The following is a 19,354-nucleotide window of genomic DNA, read 5'->3' as shown; positions in this document are numbered from 1 at the left end:
TCAAAAACTGAAGTAAATTAATATACATTTCTGTTGTAGTAACAATTACTGCGTTCAGCTGTCACATATTAATAGAAAATGAATTTCTCTATACTATATGTCACCATTTTTTTTATTTGCTGAATAATCAATCCAAATTTTATTATTATTTTTCTGATATATTAAAGGCCCTTCTGTTTTTTAACACTTTCTATCGATTTTACACGAGAAACAATCATGCGTTTATAATTTCCTGTATGTGAAACGGCAGAATAACCTTTTGTTAAAACAACTTAACAAATATTTTAGACGCCATTTTCTTACAGTCTTCATTTCTTGTGTTAATATAAATGTTCGCCATTATATTCTAAAATAAAGACGCGTGAAGTAAAAATCGTTTTAGTATGATCTGAAGTTTTACTTCGTTCAGTTACAATTGACTCAGTGCAATTCAATCCTATAGTCTTAACTAAATATTGTAGATATCTTCAAGTATACATTCTTGGTATTAAGTGATACTACAAGAATTCTAAGTTTAGAATATGCAAGAACATTGTCTAAAGTAGGGTTTAAGTCTGACTAAGCGTTGTCTTAAGTCTGTCTTGTATAAGAGTTAAAGTATGTGCCCACTTTTACTAAACTGTATCTTCAAGATATCTTGAGGGATATCTTGGAGACATATAAGACTTATCCAAGACAAGGGTTTGATTTAGTCTACTTGCCTTCAAGATATCTACAATTCTCTTTTAAGACAATCGGTTGCTACTTGGGCAGCAGTTAATAGATAAGTAGGCGGTAGGTAGGTTCATCAGTACGTTCATTAAGTTCATATAAAATAATAAAAAAAACAAATAATTTTTATTACGGGTAACTTGGACCCAGGTTGTTAGTAACAATGATTTCTTACTCACTAATATTAGTATTAAATAGATATACAATACACACACATACACAATAAAATTGAAATAAAAATAAGAAATTTATTTACTGCTCCTGTACAAGTGACTCATGGAGCAATGGGTCATGTACGGACAGTCCAGTCTACTTACAATCATGCTCAGGATACTGTTAGGGCTGGCGCGGATCCTACGAGCTAACCTTGCTAGCTAGCAAGTAAGTAACCACCTATATGCGGCGATTTAATCCCCTTCATAGTAAGTATTATAATCTTATTATGACTCGTAATTTGCTTACATAGCTAAGGTAAGTACCTACCAGAAATATGTTCAAGGATTACACAAAAAGTTGGAGGGGAGTAAACTTTCCTAAAAACGTGAAAAAAGTTTTCAGTAAACCGGTTTCAAAGTAAGTAGGTAATTAACACTTTTTAATCTACTTCTGCACGGTACCTACTTTAAATTCATCATCATCACTAATTTAAGAGCGACTCCATTCTTGTCTATCAAAGGCCAATTCACTTCCTTATAAGACACGACGGTCACCTTCTCTTTGATCTGTTCCATATAAGCTCTTCTTGGTCTTCCCCTTCCTCTCTTTCCTACTTTAAATTACAAGATGAAAAACAATAGTTAACAAAATTTCGACGAGTAGGTAAGTACCTACCTAGGTAGGCACTTACTTACCTAATCTGGCTGAGAAGCGAGCTCGTAGGTACCTACCTACCTATAACGGCGAAACTCTCTTCAAAATAAATAATTCAGTCTTCGATTCTCATAAAAAATACCTACAATGGAGATCAATATATTGAATGGGCTAAATTCAGCCACCGTCGTTCAATGAATCGGATGATAACCTCGGTTTAGTGCGAGAGGGTGCATCACGCACGTGTTGTCAGATTAATTGAATGCCTTCCGCCGCCGCCGGCACCTCCCCGCGCGCCCCGCCCACTCCGCCGCAGATTAGCCAAAACAAAACATCTCCACGTGAAAATACTGCTTTACAGCATCCAGCCTGCAGCATGCACCAAGATTTCTTCTTCCCAACATGCACTCTACATTTTTTCCATGTGTACTTGTGAGTATTTTTCGTGGGAGCGGAGCGCGGGGCGCGCGGGGCGAGGCGCGGCGGGCGGGTCGCGCGGCTCTCGCGTTTAGTACACCGATCAGCAGGAGTGTCGGACGCGCGGCTTCGCAGTCGACGACTTTAGTATTCTTCGTTTATTTTCTTTTCTATTCGTTTAATTTCTTGCTCGGACCTCACCGCGCTATAAACATGAAATGTGTCGTCGTCGGTGAGTGAGTTCGTGTGTTCAAGTGGTCGCAACAAAATTATTTTGACAGTGTCACGTGGGGAATCAAATTATTGCCGGTTCCGGAGTTTTCAAGTGTTTATAATACGTACACGGCCTTCATACGCCGCAAGTATAGCCGGCGGATCATCAGAAAAGTGCGATAGTGTCGTTTTTCTGAAAATAAAGTGGTAGTTATAAGGAATTCTCGTGGGAACAAACAACAGTGTTCGTCGGTTGTCACGGTGCTATATGAAAAAGTTCGCACGAACCTAGTCCAATAGGATTCTGCTCGGAAACTTGTGAGCGGAGTGCGTGCCGGTAGAGTTTGTGCTTACAACTTGCGACATAACCTTTTCGAAAGAAGCGCGTGTTGCACGGGCATGCGCAGTGCGGGTCATCGGAATTATTAATAAGAGGTTCATAATTTTATAAACAAACCGCGTGACGGCGTGGTTACTACCTACCTGTGTCGTGTCAGTTGCTAATCGGGATCGCACGAGTACTGGTTCGGGACCTGAGCGGTCTTCGCACCTAAACATCGAGACTCATTTGGATTTTTAAATCAAGGATAACGTTCACCTGTGGGACTTTGGAGTTTTACCTGCGCGCGCACGGCACTTCTTTATAAAGGTAAGTGGTAGAGCGGAACATAACTTATACATTATATACCTAGTAACAGCAGCAACGTCGGACTGGGTACCTAACCAAACTACCTACGATGCAAATGCTTGCAGGTGCGTGATAAAAAAGTGCCTCTTTATAAATGCATCGTGTGTGTTTGCGTATGCGATCGTCCGCGCGGGCCGACCTGTCTCGAGTTAGTTTTTTGTTGGCTAACCAGTTGTTTTCTTTCGGCGGGTCTATGGATGACGTCATCACGGTAGCATCCCGTGCTTGGCATCTCCTTCACGCATTCGAAAACGACTTGAGACGAACTTACAGATAAATATTCGAATTTCAAACTTGGATATTGGATTTTCCATACCAATAAACAAGTTTTACCCTAATTTGAATACCTATTAGGTACCTACTTGGCTGCTTCCATGCCAGGTGTACCTATTCTATCACGTCTTATCGGAATTTAAATGCAGAAGTCGCCACTACATGATAGCGATATGCATACCTATCAATCAACACAAAGACCGTGCTTCGGAAGGCACGTTAAGCTGTTGTTCCCGGCTACTAGGTAGTAACCGTAGTCACCTGGTAGCCGTATTAAGTAGTCGTTATACGAGCAATGTCAAGGGTTGGCGTCTCAATAATAACCCTGACACTAGGGTTCGTGTATCCACCTCGCAATCCACACGATAGAAGAATACGAACAAACGGACTAATATAAGTAAGTACAGCAAAGTAAAGCTACCGACAAATCTAAACGGCTGCTTTATATAGAGCTGATGGCAGGCAAATGAAGGAGATCTAGTCAGTACCTTAGGTTTACGAGTAAGGACGTCCAAAAACGCAACGTGAACGTCCACATGAAGAATTGCAACATCGACGATCACAAATGGGAAAAACTTGCTGATGACCGTGACTCGTGGAGCAAACTGGTTAAGGCGTCTATGACTTTGAATTTCTCTAAATTTTTCAAATTCAAAAATATCTTTATTCAGTAGGTAACATAGTTACACTTTGAATCGTCAATTTTTACATAACGAACGTCTCATCCGCCTAAAACTACTACAGCTTCTCACAGCCTGTATAGCCGGGGAAAAGAAGCTACAAGAAAATCCTCGGCACGACGTTCCTTTAAAAAAAAAACATAAAATATTGTTATACAATTGAGTATAACAGACCACCCAGGGCCCAATATTGTCGACAACATCCTGGAATTATCTGTCTCCGCATCCGCATGTTCAAGAGTAAGCTGGTCTATACTATGTTACGTCACGCCATGAGCGCCGATATGAGTAACCATCATTGATGAATGCGCAGTCGCCGTAGCCGAAATCGGCTGGGAATAATAATAGAAAGCGAAAGTGGTGTGTCAGGATCGTACCTAGTATTAGATAGAATTCCGCAGTCTCTGCCTACCCCAACAGAAAATAGGTGTGATGTATTGTATTATCTTACTGCTCAGTCATTTGCTTTACTAAATTCAATACTCCACCAATGTTTAGCTTCACATGTAAAGAAGTTTGGAAATGTAATCTAATATCTGTAACTGCGATTCTCTAATTAGGTTAGCAGTAGTTAACCTAAATAGACTTAGTGCCTATGTAATGTACTTAAATATACATAGGTGCATATAAGTATACATATATAAGTATCCGCATATTCCGGATTCAATACCTATTAGGTACTAACTTAACTGATCAGTCGTACAAATCCAAAATAGCATTAAATAAAAAATACATCACAAAAATAAATCAGATATTATAGATAGTAAAACTAATGGGAAAAGCGAAGTCTTACTATTCAGTAAGGCTGTTGGGAAGGAAATTCCCAGTAGCGCAACTGGTAAGACTACTGGGAATAGGGGTCATTTTCGCGTTTTCTGACGTGACTTATTGATGTGTAAGTGTATATCAGACGGCATTGGCTTTATGGCCGGATTCAAAAAATTGCTTGTAAATGGAATTACAAATCAATTACTTGTATAGTAAATATAATTTTGGTTTTTATGTGCAGATTTCTATGGTTACCTCCTTAGAAATTCGGTATAATAACAGTAATACAAACGCTAAGAAGATGAGCTACTTACCTACCTAGTTTTAGGGCGTTGGTCGTAATTGTTTTGAAACAAAAAGCTATTTAATCTATTTCTATTATAAGATATTTTAGTCCTAATTAAGTGTATTAATTAGAAGCCTACATAGAGTAACATTATACGAATATTGTGCAATTTCAACAATATGTCATTATGGGTCAAAATGTGCTGAACTTATTTTTTTTTATTTTTTTTGTGGTCACCCATCCTAAAAAAAATAAGTTCATCTCGAGCTCCTCCGTGCTTCGGAAGGCACGTTAAGCCGTTGGTCCCGGCTGCATTAACAGTCGTTAATAATAGCCACCAATCCGCACTGGGCCCGCGTGGTGGTTTAAGGCCCGATCTCCCTATCCATCCATAGGGAATTAAGGCCCGTGCCCCAGCAGTGGGGACGTTAATGGGCTGGTGATGGGTCAAATTGATAACCTCCTTTTGTGAAGTCGCGTAAAAAGCACATTTCACAAGTATATAGTGATATTATTAATGAAAATTCTTATTCTTATTTAGCCTATACGATCCCACTGCTGGGCAAAGGCCTCCCCTTGATTTTTCCACTCCTCTCGACTTTGCGCGATCTCCGGCCAATCCTTGCGATAAGCATTGAGGTCGTCACACCATCTTTTACGCGGTCTGCCTCGACTTCTAAGCCCGCCCTGAGGTATCCAGTGAGTAACGACTCGTGCCCACCGCTCCGGATGCATCCGACAAACGTGTCCGGCCCAGTCCCACTTCAGTTTGAAAATTAAAAACTTGTTATTTTTGACTGTACTACCACATAGGATGGAATAACAAAACTTCGCAAGCAACTAAACGTCAATGAGTCTCATAGTACTTATTACAAATATAATTTCACCTAATAGTCCATCTAATAAAACACATTCCATTTTGATTGTTTAGTGTATACTTCTTTTAACATAACATGAACAGCCCTGCTGGATACAGGGCACCTACACACACAGACTACACACACACACACACAGACACTTCAACACACTTATAATATAACTTCCACACTTATTTTATTATTATTATTCCGATCTTTAACTTACATTGAATTAAGCGATGAACTGACAGAAATACATCGTATGGATCCTACAGACATTCAATACATTAAATGGAAAGTAGGACGAATAGATCTTCATTGAAAGTGATAATTAATGATCGTATTCGAATTTCGCCAGCTACGGCAATCGACTTCAATTGGCGTCGATAATTTTAACCTGATAGCACCCTTGAAGTAATACAGCCTATCCAACATTGTGCGCCCGTATTGTTTACTCCGATATAATATTCCAACTTGTATTTGTGTACCTATCTGTACTTATGTACTGTTTGTGTATTCACCAGTACTTAGACTCAATTGTTCATAGTAAGTAGTGACTGACGAGAACTTTGGGCTCACAATCCGGAGGTCCCGGTTTCGATTCCCGGTGGGGACATATCACAAAAATTACCTTGTGATCCCTAGTTTGGTTAGGACATTACTGACAAGTAAGATGATCCGTGCTTCGGAAGGCACATTAAGCCGTTGGTCCCGGTTACCACTTATTCATGTAAGTAAGAAGTTGCTACATGAGTCATGTCAGGGGCCTTTGGCGGCTCAATAGTAACCCTGACACCAGGGTTGATGAGATTGGTACTCCACCTCACATCCCACACGATGGAAGATGTGACTGACAATTTAGTATTTATATTAGAATATCAAAATTAATGACGTTTTGTTTAAATTGAGCATGGAATGAACATAGCCGTCGCAAAAGTAAAGAAATATAATGTTCAGCTGCTTTCGTCAAAAGCATGTCGACTATGGTATGTTATAAGTACACTAAACAATAAGCAAATATAAAACATACACGAAATTACATGACAGAAACAATTGGTCGAAAATATCATAATGATGGTGATGGTCATCGTCAATAAATGGACCTCACTCAGCATAAGCCGCGGCGAGGGCCTCGGCACTGGAATATTGCGGTCCCAGCCTAGTGAGACATGAACATCATGTATGGAATTTGTATGGTACATTTTGTTCTATTACATGTTCGTGTGTTACTAGGTACCTACATAAATAACATACATACATAAACTGCCTATATACGTCCCACTGCTGGGCACAGGCCTCCCCTCAATCAACCGGAGGGGGTATGGAGCGTACTCCACCACGCTGCTCCACTGCGGGTTGGTGGAGGTGTTTTTACGGCTAATAGCCGGGACCAACGGCTTAACGTGCCCTCCGAAGCACGGAATCATCTTACTTTATTCGGACAATCAGGTGATTCAAGCCTGAAAAGTCCTTACCAAACAAAGGACAGTCTCACAAAGTGATTTCGACAATGTCCCCATCGGGAATCGAACCCGGACCTCCAGATCGTGAGCCTAACGCTCTAACCACTAGACCACGGAGGCTGTCACATAAATAACATAACATCAAAATACCAAACAGATCTACACAGGACACAGGTTACTTATGGAGAACCTTACCCCGTGACTATACTCGTATGAATCACTGAATGGTGATAAATTATTCATACGTGTTCGAAAAGAAAAATACTATAGTACATTTTAGATTGAACTGTAATGCATAGATATTTGAAAGCTAATGTGGTATTATTAACAAAAGGAAGTGAAAGTAGAGTCAAGTATCATTCCTGCCTGTAATGTTTCCCTACTTCCACGTTACTGGTATTAGCCGCTTTATTACAAAACGAAGATTATAGATTATAACAGGTTTAATATAAAATGCGCGTATACAGGATACGATATATAAAGTATACAAGATACAATATATAAAGTATACAAGATACAATTTATATAAAATATACAACATTTTGTGTAAAACTGTATAGAACTGTTAGAGAGTGCTATCGTAGTATCCTCGAAACCTCCACACACAAACTGTAGCAGGAGGCGTTGTAGTGTAGAAATCTAGAGTTTGTATGAAATAGGTCGGCACGGTTTTCGTGCCGCGCGGTGCTTTTTATATCGACAGTTTCGACAAATAGCTGTACGAAGTTTATCCATGTCGATAGCATTCGCTGCGCCTACTGGTTGATTTGTTGTGTGTGTGGCCCGCGATAAAATTTGCGCCGCGCGCGAATCCCGTGCTGCCTGTGTGAACACCGAACACTACTACTTGGCCGGAAAAATATGCACCTTAATTTCTATGTTGTAAGCATCATCATCATCAGCCGTACGACGCCCACTGCTGGGCATATGCCTCCCCCAAGGATCTCCACGACGATCGGTCCTGCGCTGCCCGCATCCAGCATGTAAGCATACAAAGTCATAAATTACAACAAATCAACCACCGAAGAGACCGTTAGTTATAGGTGCAAATAAATTATCAAACTATGGTTGCATATCGTGCTCATCAAAAGATCCGAGTTATCACAAGAATTTATAAAATAATATAGAAACACCAAAGTGGAAGATGAGACATTAATCAGGAGAACCTGCTCATTTCATAATAAGTTAGTTAGCAAAGTTACCTTTGAGAATTCAATTACTGAGCGAGCACCGCGCGCCTACTTGAATTTTGTATTCAAAGAATTTTAATTCGCCATGATGAAACGTAATTCACTTAAATAAACAGTAAACGTGTTTCTAACTCAAAGAGAATTTCCATGATAATCGCGATCAGGGTCAATATTAAATTTTCTTCATTGCATTTCTAAGTTTGCTCGGTTTGTATTTAAGTAATTTTTAGGGGTTTGGCCACTAACCACATCAAAATCAGTGCAGTTGCTGAGCTGACCCAAAAACCTTAAATAATATATAATTTGGAGTCCCATACTTCCAAAACATCATAATGTAAGTACTTAAATATCAATACGTCTACTTTCGAGTAGCGTCCATAAGTACGTTTTTCAAAATCTGTTAAAATACTCGTACTTTTTGGAAGAAGCAGTGATTAGAGGTTAGACACATGCAAAAGACAGTTAAATTGTTTTCTACTTATATGTGAAGCTAAATATTATTTTATTTCGAGGCGTTTCTTAAAGAGTCGCAAAGTGTATTGACACCGTTTCTTCTGAGTTAAATGTACGACCTTCAACGAATCCGTGACAGCAAATATTTGTAAGAAAAACCTTCCTATTTGAATGAGCTGATGTTAAATATGGACTCAAAGGTGGTTAATTCACATCTTTAATCTTTACTTACTTAACTTTATAAGCGAAATATTTTTTGGTCCCAATACTCTTAGGGCTTAGGTATGAGAAAGTACCTGAAATACGAAAAAGATGGTTGTTTTCTCACATTAAGTAACTTTGTACACAAAGTACCTACGTGGGATATTTTCGTAAGTAAGTAAGTGAAAATAAACGTATTTCCCCCTACTGATTATTAGTTCATAATTGTGACTTGGCTTTTGGCAGTACGAGGGCAAGTTCTCAAAACACGGACAGTCCACACTCCATAGATAGGTATATCGTTACACGGATTATTTTTAGACATTTTTTGACTCATTGTAGTCCAATACTGTCTAATTAATTAGACTTGCCATGTTTTCGTGTTATATTAAATAAATATGATTTGATCGCTACAAAAATTTGGAAAATTTACACGATAAAATAGTTTCGTGTTCCAATTTACGACATTAAAAGTTCGGAGTACGGAGATCTGTTGAACTTATAATATTGCTTTTTTCAACAACTTTGTTAAGTGCTGTGCTGTTCCTAAGATAACTTGTGAACGACGATTCAATCAACATTTATATGGATATTAAATTATTCTATTCGTTATTCAGGGGCGTTAGTCAAGTTGCAACGATTTTGACAATTGACAGCTACAGTGACAAAAATGTATGGGATTGACGTGACATCTTATGTCACCTTATGTCAATCCCATACATTTTTATCACTGCCAATTGTCATAACCCCCAGCAATGTGTTTTTGTCAGTCCCAACATATTACAATAGGTACTAATACATTGTACACTGAACAAATATGTAAGCATTTCTAATGAGTTCCTCAGGTAAACTAAAACCCAGCGGTCAAGTAGGAAATTACTTTGAGACTATAGTACTGAATAAACAATAAATGAGTCTGGATATTATCATTAAGTATTCCTAATTGTAAGTACGTTGCCCGTAACCTTAGATCCACAGTTTATAAGAAAAACTTGGTGCCTTTTTACCTTAAGAACTGATAGTTATAAATTTGTCGTGCTCTCTAGTCTGCTAAGATTTGCTTCCATAACAGGAAAATAAATCGAATGAAATTGAAGAATATAAATTGTAATGTCATATTCCATGAAGAGCTCGGTGGCGCAGCGGTAAACGCGCTCGGTCTGCGATTGTTGAAGTTAAGCAACTTTCGCAAAGGCCGGTCATAGGATGGGTGACCACAAAAAAAAAATTCATTTCGAGCTGCTCCGTGCTTCGGAAGGCACGATAAGCCGTTGGTCCCGGCTGCATTAGCAGTCGTTAATAACCATCAATCCGCACTGGGCCCGCGTGATGGTTTAAGGCCCGATCTCCCTCCATAGGGAAGGCCCGTGCCCCAGCAGTGGGGACGTTAATGGGCTGATGCTGATGATGATTTCCATTATGTAAGTAAAATGTTATCCCCACTACTGACCCCGCCGGTGTGGTTGACGCTATCCGTCATTCAGCGCTTATCGCTATCGACCCACTGGGGTCGATTAATTCTTTCAAATATAATTCTCCTAGATGACGCCCGAGCTGAAGTTTGTGCCCAACAGGGCGCCCTAAGGCTTGTTATTTTAATTCATTGTACTGGGCGAGTACCCTCAGCGGTCCCCATTTGTCCAACCAAGTAGTCAATGTCATTTCAAGTAAACATATAATAAGACAATGTCGCGTTCTTATCACGCGAATCAAATAGGTTGTACTTACTAGGGTAAATAAAACGGTATATAGAAATAAAACCAAGTTTATTGACATTAAATCCCTAGCAAGTACATAGATCGGATCTCTGGGTCGCAGGTAATTTGATACTGGCTGAGCACCCTTGGTGCAGTAGGAAAACTACCACTTCCCTGTAACTCTTCCCACGACGACACGGGGTACACCGGCGCGCGCAGCAGGGCAGCAGAAACGGTGGGGTAAGTACAGGACCGAAAGTGGATCCAGCGGGTTGTAGAACCCGAAAGGTGAAGCGGTAGAGGTAAGTACAGGACCGGTAGTGGGTCCTGCGGTTGTAGAACTCGAAGGGTGAACCCTGGAACCCGGAATTAGTCATTTCAAGAATTGTCCGAATTCCCAGTCTGACTGCCACATGCCGATTCCTTAGCTTGATTGAAGATGGGAAGTGGATAGCAAGCAAGCTTAGCAATCTAAGATGTGGCTGTCAGCAAATTACACACAATAAAAGTGAATTTAGCAAAATAAATTTAGAAAAAGAACAAAGAACAAGATAAATTTATGGTAGGTAGTTGTTTTAAAAAACTATCTAACAAAATAGTAAAATTGAATATTTTAAGCTGAATAATTTTAATAGCAACGTTATTAAACGTATTTTGTACATTATTATTGTTCCATTTAAGAATTATTTAAACAAGGAAAGTACTTAGGTACAAAGATAACTTTAAGTTGGTTAAGTAGAATTAATTTAGAAAAATTGACAATTTAAATGTTGTTTTGAACATAAAAGATTGCTAATTATGATATAAAATAAGCACTAAAGCGTGAAAATACATTTACCCGATGATTATGAAAAATGACAGTCATGCAATGAACAAAGAAAGCATGTACTAGTCTACGTTGATATTTAAACTAATAAAAATAGTAATTGCTACACTTACCCAATTAATGGGGATAACACAACACTATAAATTATTATATCGTAGACAAAATTAGTAAAAAAACGTATTTAAAAAATATACGAGTAATCGAGGTGTTCTCGCTACAAAGGCAGAAGGATTGTGTCGAACATCCGACCGGAAGAGTAACGGCTCGGCTGTGGAATGTAGGTACGGCTACCTACGCAATGTGATAATTATTAAAGTCGTACAATATTAACGGAATTATTTTGTAAATAGCTATGTTTTGTTAAATTAATTAGTATAAGTTTATTTATGTAATAATATTTTAGTTTTAAGCAGTAGTTTTTAAGTGTTTTCAATGATAACTTTTTGATAGTTCCTAACAGAAAAACAAGAGCAATTACACTCAGTAGTAAAACGCGGCAGGCGTTACATACCCCCCTTTTTTGGGTAGGATTTTCGCTAAGAAAATCCGCTGACTAAATGTAACCAAGTCTGTCCTTCTTACTATTGACCATTCTAAAAATTACGTGGTACACATTCATTTCAACCCTTCCATTCACCCCCTACTTTCTTTCATCCCTTTCACACACAAACAGTTATCTTATTTAGTTTTAAGTGACTGCGTCCTTTTCAAAAAGAGTACTAGACTTTTAACCGCAGCTTAGTACTCACACGTAATCAATAGGAGATTTAAGGTAACCGTTTTTTTTTTTCTTTTTATAGTATAATTTTCTTATCTTCGGGGTAGGGCCGAAGATAAAATAATTAGAATGTCCTAGGGGTAGGGCCTGGAGATTCAATATTTTTTTTTGTAAAAAAGAAAAATTAGAAATACTATATATAAGTAAATATATTTAAGACGGTAGGTAGTTTTAGTAAGTAAGACATTGTTTTAGGCTAGTTTTGGATTTTTTAGTATAAGTTTTGGTAGTTTTAGTAAGTGTAGTTTTTGTTTTTTTTTTTTTATAAAGTAGTATTTAAGGTATTTTTAGAGAATATTAGAAGATATTAGAAGACGCATGCCATGCTCAAGATTTAAGTTTTTGGCAGGCCTAAGGCGTTAGATGGTATTACACATCAATCTCTTGACTGACTCTTACAGTCTGCTCGAGAATTAGTAAGCAGCTGGGGAATTCTATGTTTTTCTCTCACTTCCATCCCAGCAAGGAAGTTTTGTAAATATAGAAAGTTTTATTTTAGTTAGGTAAAAGTTTAGATATAATTATTTAGAATAGTTTGTAAGTTTAATATCCTTGACATGCCATGTACCTCTTCATAAAGGAGTTCATCTTTCTGAAGTGATAAATATTTGATTGGACGAGACATCTCTATTACTTTATGTTTTAATTGTAATTAGTTTAATTGAATAGTTATTTTTTGAGTAAGTGTTGCAAGTACCTGAAGTCTTAATAACTAAAACACAACAAACGGCAGAAGGAAAATAACAAGAAAACAAATGCTACTATCAAAAGTACACAACAATTAAAACACAGGGATAGACAGAGGTTGGCAGTGCAAAATCAAAGATTTCCTTCTGTGCGATGTGGTAGGTTCGATTTTGAGTTTTTAATTGTATGCAATCACCTTGAAAGAGAAATAGTAAGGTATTCCCACAAAGCAACCACAGCACACAAAAGTTGCAGTTACAATTCACTTAGAGCTAGACAAAATAATCAGACCAACACCAAAGATGACCAAAAATGCCAAAACCAGCAAAAAGGATACTCAGCTCAGTATTTCCTTAGTTGGGCGCCATTGTCGCGTTCTTATCACGCGAATCAAATAGGTTGTACTTACTAGGGTAAATAAAACGGTATATAGAAATAAAACCAAGTTTATTGACATTAAATCCCTAGCAAGTACATAGATCGGATCTCTGGGTCGCAGGTAATTTGATACTGGCTGAGCACCCTTGGTGCAGTAGGAAAACTACCACTTCCCTGTAACTCTTCCCACGACGACACGGGGTACACCGGCGCGCGCAGCAGGGCAGCAGAAACGGTGGGGTAAGTACAGGACCGAAAGTGGATCCAGCGGGTTGTAGAACCCGAAAGGTGAAGCGGTAGAGGTAAGTACAGGACCGGTAGTGGGTCCTGCGGTTGTAGAACTCGAAGGGTGAACCCTGGAACCCGGAATTAGTCATTTCAAGAATTGTCCGAATTCCCAGTCTGACTGCCACATGCCGATTCCTTAGCTTGATTGAAGATGGGAAGTGGATAGCAAGCAAGCTTAGCAATCTAAGATGTGGCTGTCAGCAAATTACACACAATAGAAGTGAATTTAGCAAAATAAATTTAGAAAAAGAACAAAGAACAAGATAAATTTATGGTAGGTAGTTGTTTTAAAAAACTATCTAACAAAATAGTAAAATTGAATATTTTAAGCTGAATAATTTTAATAGCAACGTTATTAAACGTATTTTGTACATTATTATTGTTCCATTTAAGAATTATTTAAACAAGGAAAGTACTTAGGTACAAAGATAACTTTAAGTTGGTTAAGTAGAATTAATTTAGAAAAATTGACAATTTAAATGTTGTTTTGAACATAAAAGATTGCTAATTATGATATAAAATAAGCACTAAAGCGTGAAAATACATTTACCCGATGATTATGAAAAATGACAGTCATGCAATGAACAAAGAAAGCATGTACTAGTCTACGTTGATATTTAAACTAATAAAAATAGTAATTGCTACACTTACCCAATTAATGGGGATAACACAACACTATAAATTATTATATCGTAGACAAAATTAGTAAAAAAACGTATTTAAAAAATATACGAGTAATCGAGGTGTTCTCGCTACAAAGGCAGAAGGATTGTGTCGAACATCCGACCGGAGGAGTAACGGCTCGGCTGTGGAATGTAGGTACGGCTACCTACGCAATGTGATAATTATTAAAGTCGTACAATATTAACGGAATTATTTTGTAAATAGCTATGTTTTGTTAAATTAATTAGTATAAGTTTATTTATGTAATAATATTTTAGTTTTAAGCAGTAGTTTTTAAGTGTTTTCAATGATAACTTTTTGATAGTTCCTAACAGAAAAACAAGAGCAATTACACTCAGTAGTAAAACGCGGCAGGCGTTACAACAAAACAAAAAAAACCTTTAGTCAACTTCCATAAAACTTGGATTTTAAACATTCACACAATATGGTATAAACCGACTTCAAAAGAGAAGGTCATTTATGGAACTAAACTTCTAATTATAAAGACGAAGAAAAGTGCCTAACGAAGCGAATGCATTGCCGAGAGTAGCACGATCGTTTTACCATCTCACTGTGGGTATTAGATAAGTTATAAATTTGTCGTGCTCTCTAGTCTGCTAAGATTTGCTTCCATAACAGGAAAATAAATCGAATTTTATTTTACAATTAAAACAAGGAACCGAGGATGTCTTTAAATCCGGTATGTTATTCAACTCTATAAAATAAATACCTTCAATTCAAGCTAGAAAGTGCAAATATTAAACGCAAATAGCATATAACCACTAATAAGATGTCTACACTAACAGTTTGACCTTTGGCAAGTATCCGTATTACCATAACCAGTCTTGTTGGAAGAACCTTCCCGTATAGACCCTATCGTATACGTTTTCGTAATTAGATAAATGTTAGACCCATAAACCCAACATTCATATTACATTAGTAATAGATACTTAGTCGGGAACTTTTATACCTTCGATAAGTTCCTTACATTAGAGAGGATACCAAGGCCTATAATTATTTAGTGGCCAAGCGGCCTATGAATTGGGCGTTATTTTTGGTAAGAAATTGCTCCCATTGATACAAACGTTATTTTTAGAACTGTATTAGGTAATTCAGTGAAGTATGAAATCAAGCTTTTTATATTATGTTGTATTTTTTTCGATAAGAATTATCCACGTGGCCCATTGAAATTCAGGTTCTAAAGACAGCCATTACGCCTACGTCCAAGACTATCAAACTCCGCACCCGAGATTATTCTGTAGGCAGACGTAGTACCAACCCAACTTTGATGGTACCTAATGCAATCTCTCCGCCAACTTTCTTACTCAAACCTTATCTGTATTGTTTTTGCCTTTTGACCCTTTCTCTTGGAGTATATATTCCTCTTCTGCTAAACTTCGACCTCATTTCTATTGTCTGACTGTCTATTGTCTTTTTAGTACGACAACTTGGTCTTTCCTCTGTCATTTTATACTCTGTCGCATATTTTTAAAATCATATTGCGTTAGCCATTTGTATGAAAGTTTTTGAATTTAAAAGTAGGTCAAATCTACCAGTCGCATCATTTCATTGGTCACAATATCAACATGTCCTTCATTCTCACAAAATGAATAATGATTTTGACCAACAATAACAACAACATGCTGGCGTAACATTAGCTAAGTGCTAAAACATTTCGAAGGTTACCCAATCATTGCCGACCATGCAGAAATAAGATAAATTATTAGATTCATTAAATTAAATCCATTGAAGACAAGGCAAGTCCCAGTCTCAGCGAGGTCAAATGTCATGGGAACATAATATTATCCAAAGCAAAACTGCTTATTTGAGGAGTTGTGTGCAGATATGAGTAAGGCATCGCACCCGCTCACATTAATATTAAAGTTTGTTATACCGCTCGAGAACTGTGCGGTCGGTGCAAATAAAGATAGTAAGTATAACGTATAAAGTATTTCGGAAACACGATATGAAATTTCCACGCTTGTGTTCTTTTGGTACGACTCTGGAATAATCCTGACACTTGTTGAAGTTGAAGCTTTATTCCCTGAAGTTCTGGGATGAGCTATAAAATAAAGATAGCACGATAGAGACAGTGCGGTCGTTTTCTCCACGACGGGAACATTCGTGACCAAGCGCGATAGTTTATTGCCACACGTGGGACGTTGTCTACATTTTTGGACCGTTTCCCGACCAAACATAATCCTGACTGACACTTGTTGAAATCACCGTGTAACAGCTAGGTATAAAACTGATGTCCTTGATAGCAATGTTGTCGGTATTTTTCCACGATTGGTCCCATCAAACTGTCTATTGACAATTCTATTGTTACGCGTTGTTTTTTGCTTTCCGCCCAGCTAACGTAACTAAAACACTAATCACAAATCACTGCCAGTTGAGCTCAAGCGCGGTCGTAACGCGGCGCCCCATCAACCGAATATTTAAATTCATTAAAAATAGCTTTAATGCCAACATCGAGTGTAATAAAAATAGTAGTTTCGATTGAGCTTAACAACCGGATCCGGGCGCGTCCCGTCATCCGATTCCTCGACAGAAACAGACGGACAGATTCATTCCGTGATGTCATCGATTCAACTAGTCTCTGTGGTATTTTTTTTTACCTAATTTGCAATAACTTGTCGCTATTCAGCATCGTTTATGTAACTATGTTATCATCTTACACTTTTATGCCGAACCTTAAACGATTACTTTATTATTTAATATTTATAATGTTGATGTCAAAAACGAAAAAAAAAAAACTAAACAAGTCCAGCTTGTTTTTAGTGGTCCCAAAAAGTATCTCATGAAATACCTCGCTGTGTGGCGCGTGCAGGTAGATGCGTAAAACATTTTTTAACGTCTATTTTGGGTCCCTCAATTTTTTGTAACGTGAGCTTATGCGGTGGGTTAGACCGACTTTAATTGTTACGCTGTTCATTGACCTCATTCCATAATGGGCATCTTACTTTCAATTTCACCGGAGTTCCCAATTAATTACTCCGCAAAATCATAGCGTTAGATATCATAATTTAGAATAAATTTGTATTATATTTATAAATACATTTTATAAAAAAAAATCTCTTTACTGTGAGTTACGGTAAAAATAGAGATTTGCGTAGGAGTGCGTCGTCTACAAGGAACCACATTTATTTGCCATCCTTATTCGTCAGGACGGGTATCTGTTTGCCTTGACCCACCTTTTGCCGCTGTGTAAATAAAAATGTAATTTTTGTTTCAATTGGGCCCGCCCAGCTCTTGAGATTTTGCGAGCTCGGTTTATTTCCGAGATGCTTCGTCCATTCAAAACAAGTAATAAATAAGACTTACAGGGGCCTCGTACAGAGGCAAGTGCTCTATCTACTAGCTAAATCTCATCTGAGCTTCCGATAATTTTTCGATGAGATGGTTCGGGCTCTATACTTAGTGCCTAGTTTATTTACGAAACGACATGTACTTAGCAGCCTTCGCTTGTCAGCGACAGCAGTAATTAATTACGATAGCGCCTCCCTCCCCCTTCGCGATTGGAGCTAACTAGGCATACTTCGCTTCGTTGGTGAGGTTTTGACATTTGATAGGACCCTGACGCTCCGATATCTATAAAGTTAATCCCGTACCTTGATTCTATGAATTATCCGGTCACCTACCTTGTGATAAGGGTTGTTGTGCGGAGATTGTTAAGTTTCGTTCCACTGGCAAGTATTTTAGAACATTATGAAATTCGTTTCAGGACTGTAAATTGTACCGTATATAAAAGTACGGCTTTGTGTGCGACGAGGATGAAGTTCTAAAAGTGCAACTGAATTCTGCAGCGTGAGATGCGCGCCTCTAGCGAGTCGTACGTAATGCGCTCGATAATATATTCAGATCGCATTTATTCGCAGAGCATAGGAACTGAAACAAGGTTTTGTTAGTGCCGGTGAGACAATCCCCTTGGGCCAGACATTTTGAAGAGCCTTTGTAAGTTTTAGTGAGCATAGAGAATCTTTATGGAAAACATGTCGAACGAGGTCTGAATACTATTAGGCCGTTATCGTACTTTATTCCACCTTATTACGTACCTTATTCACTCGACTGGGATATTCTATTCCCTAACAAACTAAGCACCTAAACTTGAACTTAAATGACGAACAGATATGTAAATCGAAATAATTTTATATTCAAGCCATTTTATAATTGTGCAAATGGAAGACGGTTTTTGTTCCCTAACTTCACAAATCCGACGTCGCTTTTTGTCGCCCCCTTTTCCTAAGTTCGTCACCGTCTACACAAAGCCAAAAAATCTCAAGTTAATCCGGAAATCACGTCTCTCTTCTAACGTCGGGGTCTATACAGGCTTCCTTTATATATTGTACTTACTCTGGTCTGGAGCCATTCTTATTAGAGCGCGCTTGCTCCATAAATCCCAGACCACATTTGAATTTCACCAGACGAATGCAGTAAGGACTACTTTTCCAATATGTCGCTCAAGAACTTGGAAAATGGACGAAGCGAGTTAGACAAGAAATGTTTTGCGACTGACCTCGGGTCCCAGTTAAACGAAATCATCTCTCGCAGGATGGCATGTATACCTACAAGCTTTGAGAGGATGTGTATAATCTCCGCGATATGGACGGACTCGTATATTTAAAGTAGGTCATTATGACATCATCTCGTAGGTAAGGTTAGTACTACAAAGACGTTTCTGTGTAATCGTAATCACGACTACCAAAAGTATAATTCAAAAACGCTATGCTTAATGATCATTTGACCGCATTGCAAGGTTCCTCAAAAGGGTCGTAATAACAATGAATTTGCGTACATTCCCGCAAAATAAATAGCACTTTGGAAGTGGATTCGTTCACAATCTAACGACACGTTTAAGCGTTGATAAAAGTACACGCTATCCTTATACTGTGGAGATTACTTCACCGTCTTCCGTCGCCACTCTGCGTAATCTCTTGAATAAAAGCGACCTTGAGATCGAGTTCGTGATTTAAGACCCGCGTCACTTCGCCACGACCGTGCATCTTTGATCATATGAAATGAAAAGT

General features: G+C 38.2%; 1 protein-coding gene across 5 annotated transcripts in view; it reads left to right on the top strand.

Moving 5' to 3' along the window:
- The first annotated feature begins 2,041 nt into the window (after positions 1-2,041).
- Positions 2,042-19,354, top strand: part of LOC126366829 (polypyrimidine tract-binding protein 2) — a 496,400-nt gene continuing 479,087 nt past the window's right edge. For all 5 annotated transcript variants that reach the window (XM_050010129.1, XM_050010132.1, XM_050010131.1 and 2 more), the window contains exon 1: positions 2,042-2,800. The gene's annotated coding sequence lies outside the window, so the exon portion shown is untranslated. The remainder of the gene's footprint in view (positions 2,801-19,354) is intronic.

The sequence above is a fragment of the Pectinophora gossypiella genome, chromosome 5, assembly GCF_024362695.1.
Source record: "Pectinophora gossypiella chromosome 5, ilPecGoss1.1, whole genome shotgun sequence".
Taxonomy (NCBI): Eukaryota; Metazoa; Arthropoda; class Insecta; order Lepidoptera; family Gelechiidae; genus Pectinophora; species Pectinophora gossypiella.
Note: the sequence above shows the minus strand (reverse complement) of the source record. Positions and strands in the feature narration are given on the sequence as shown.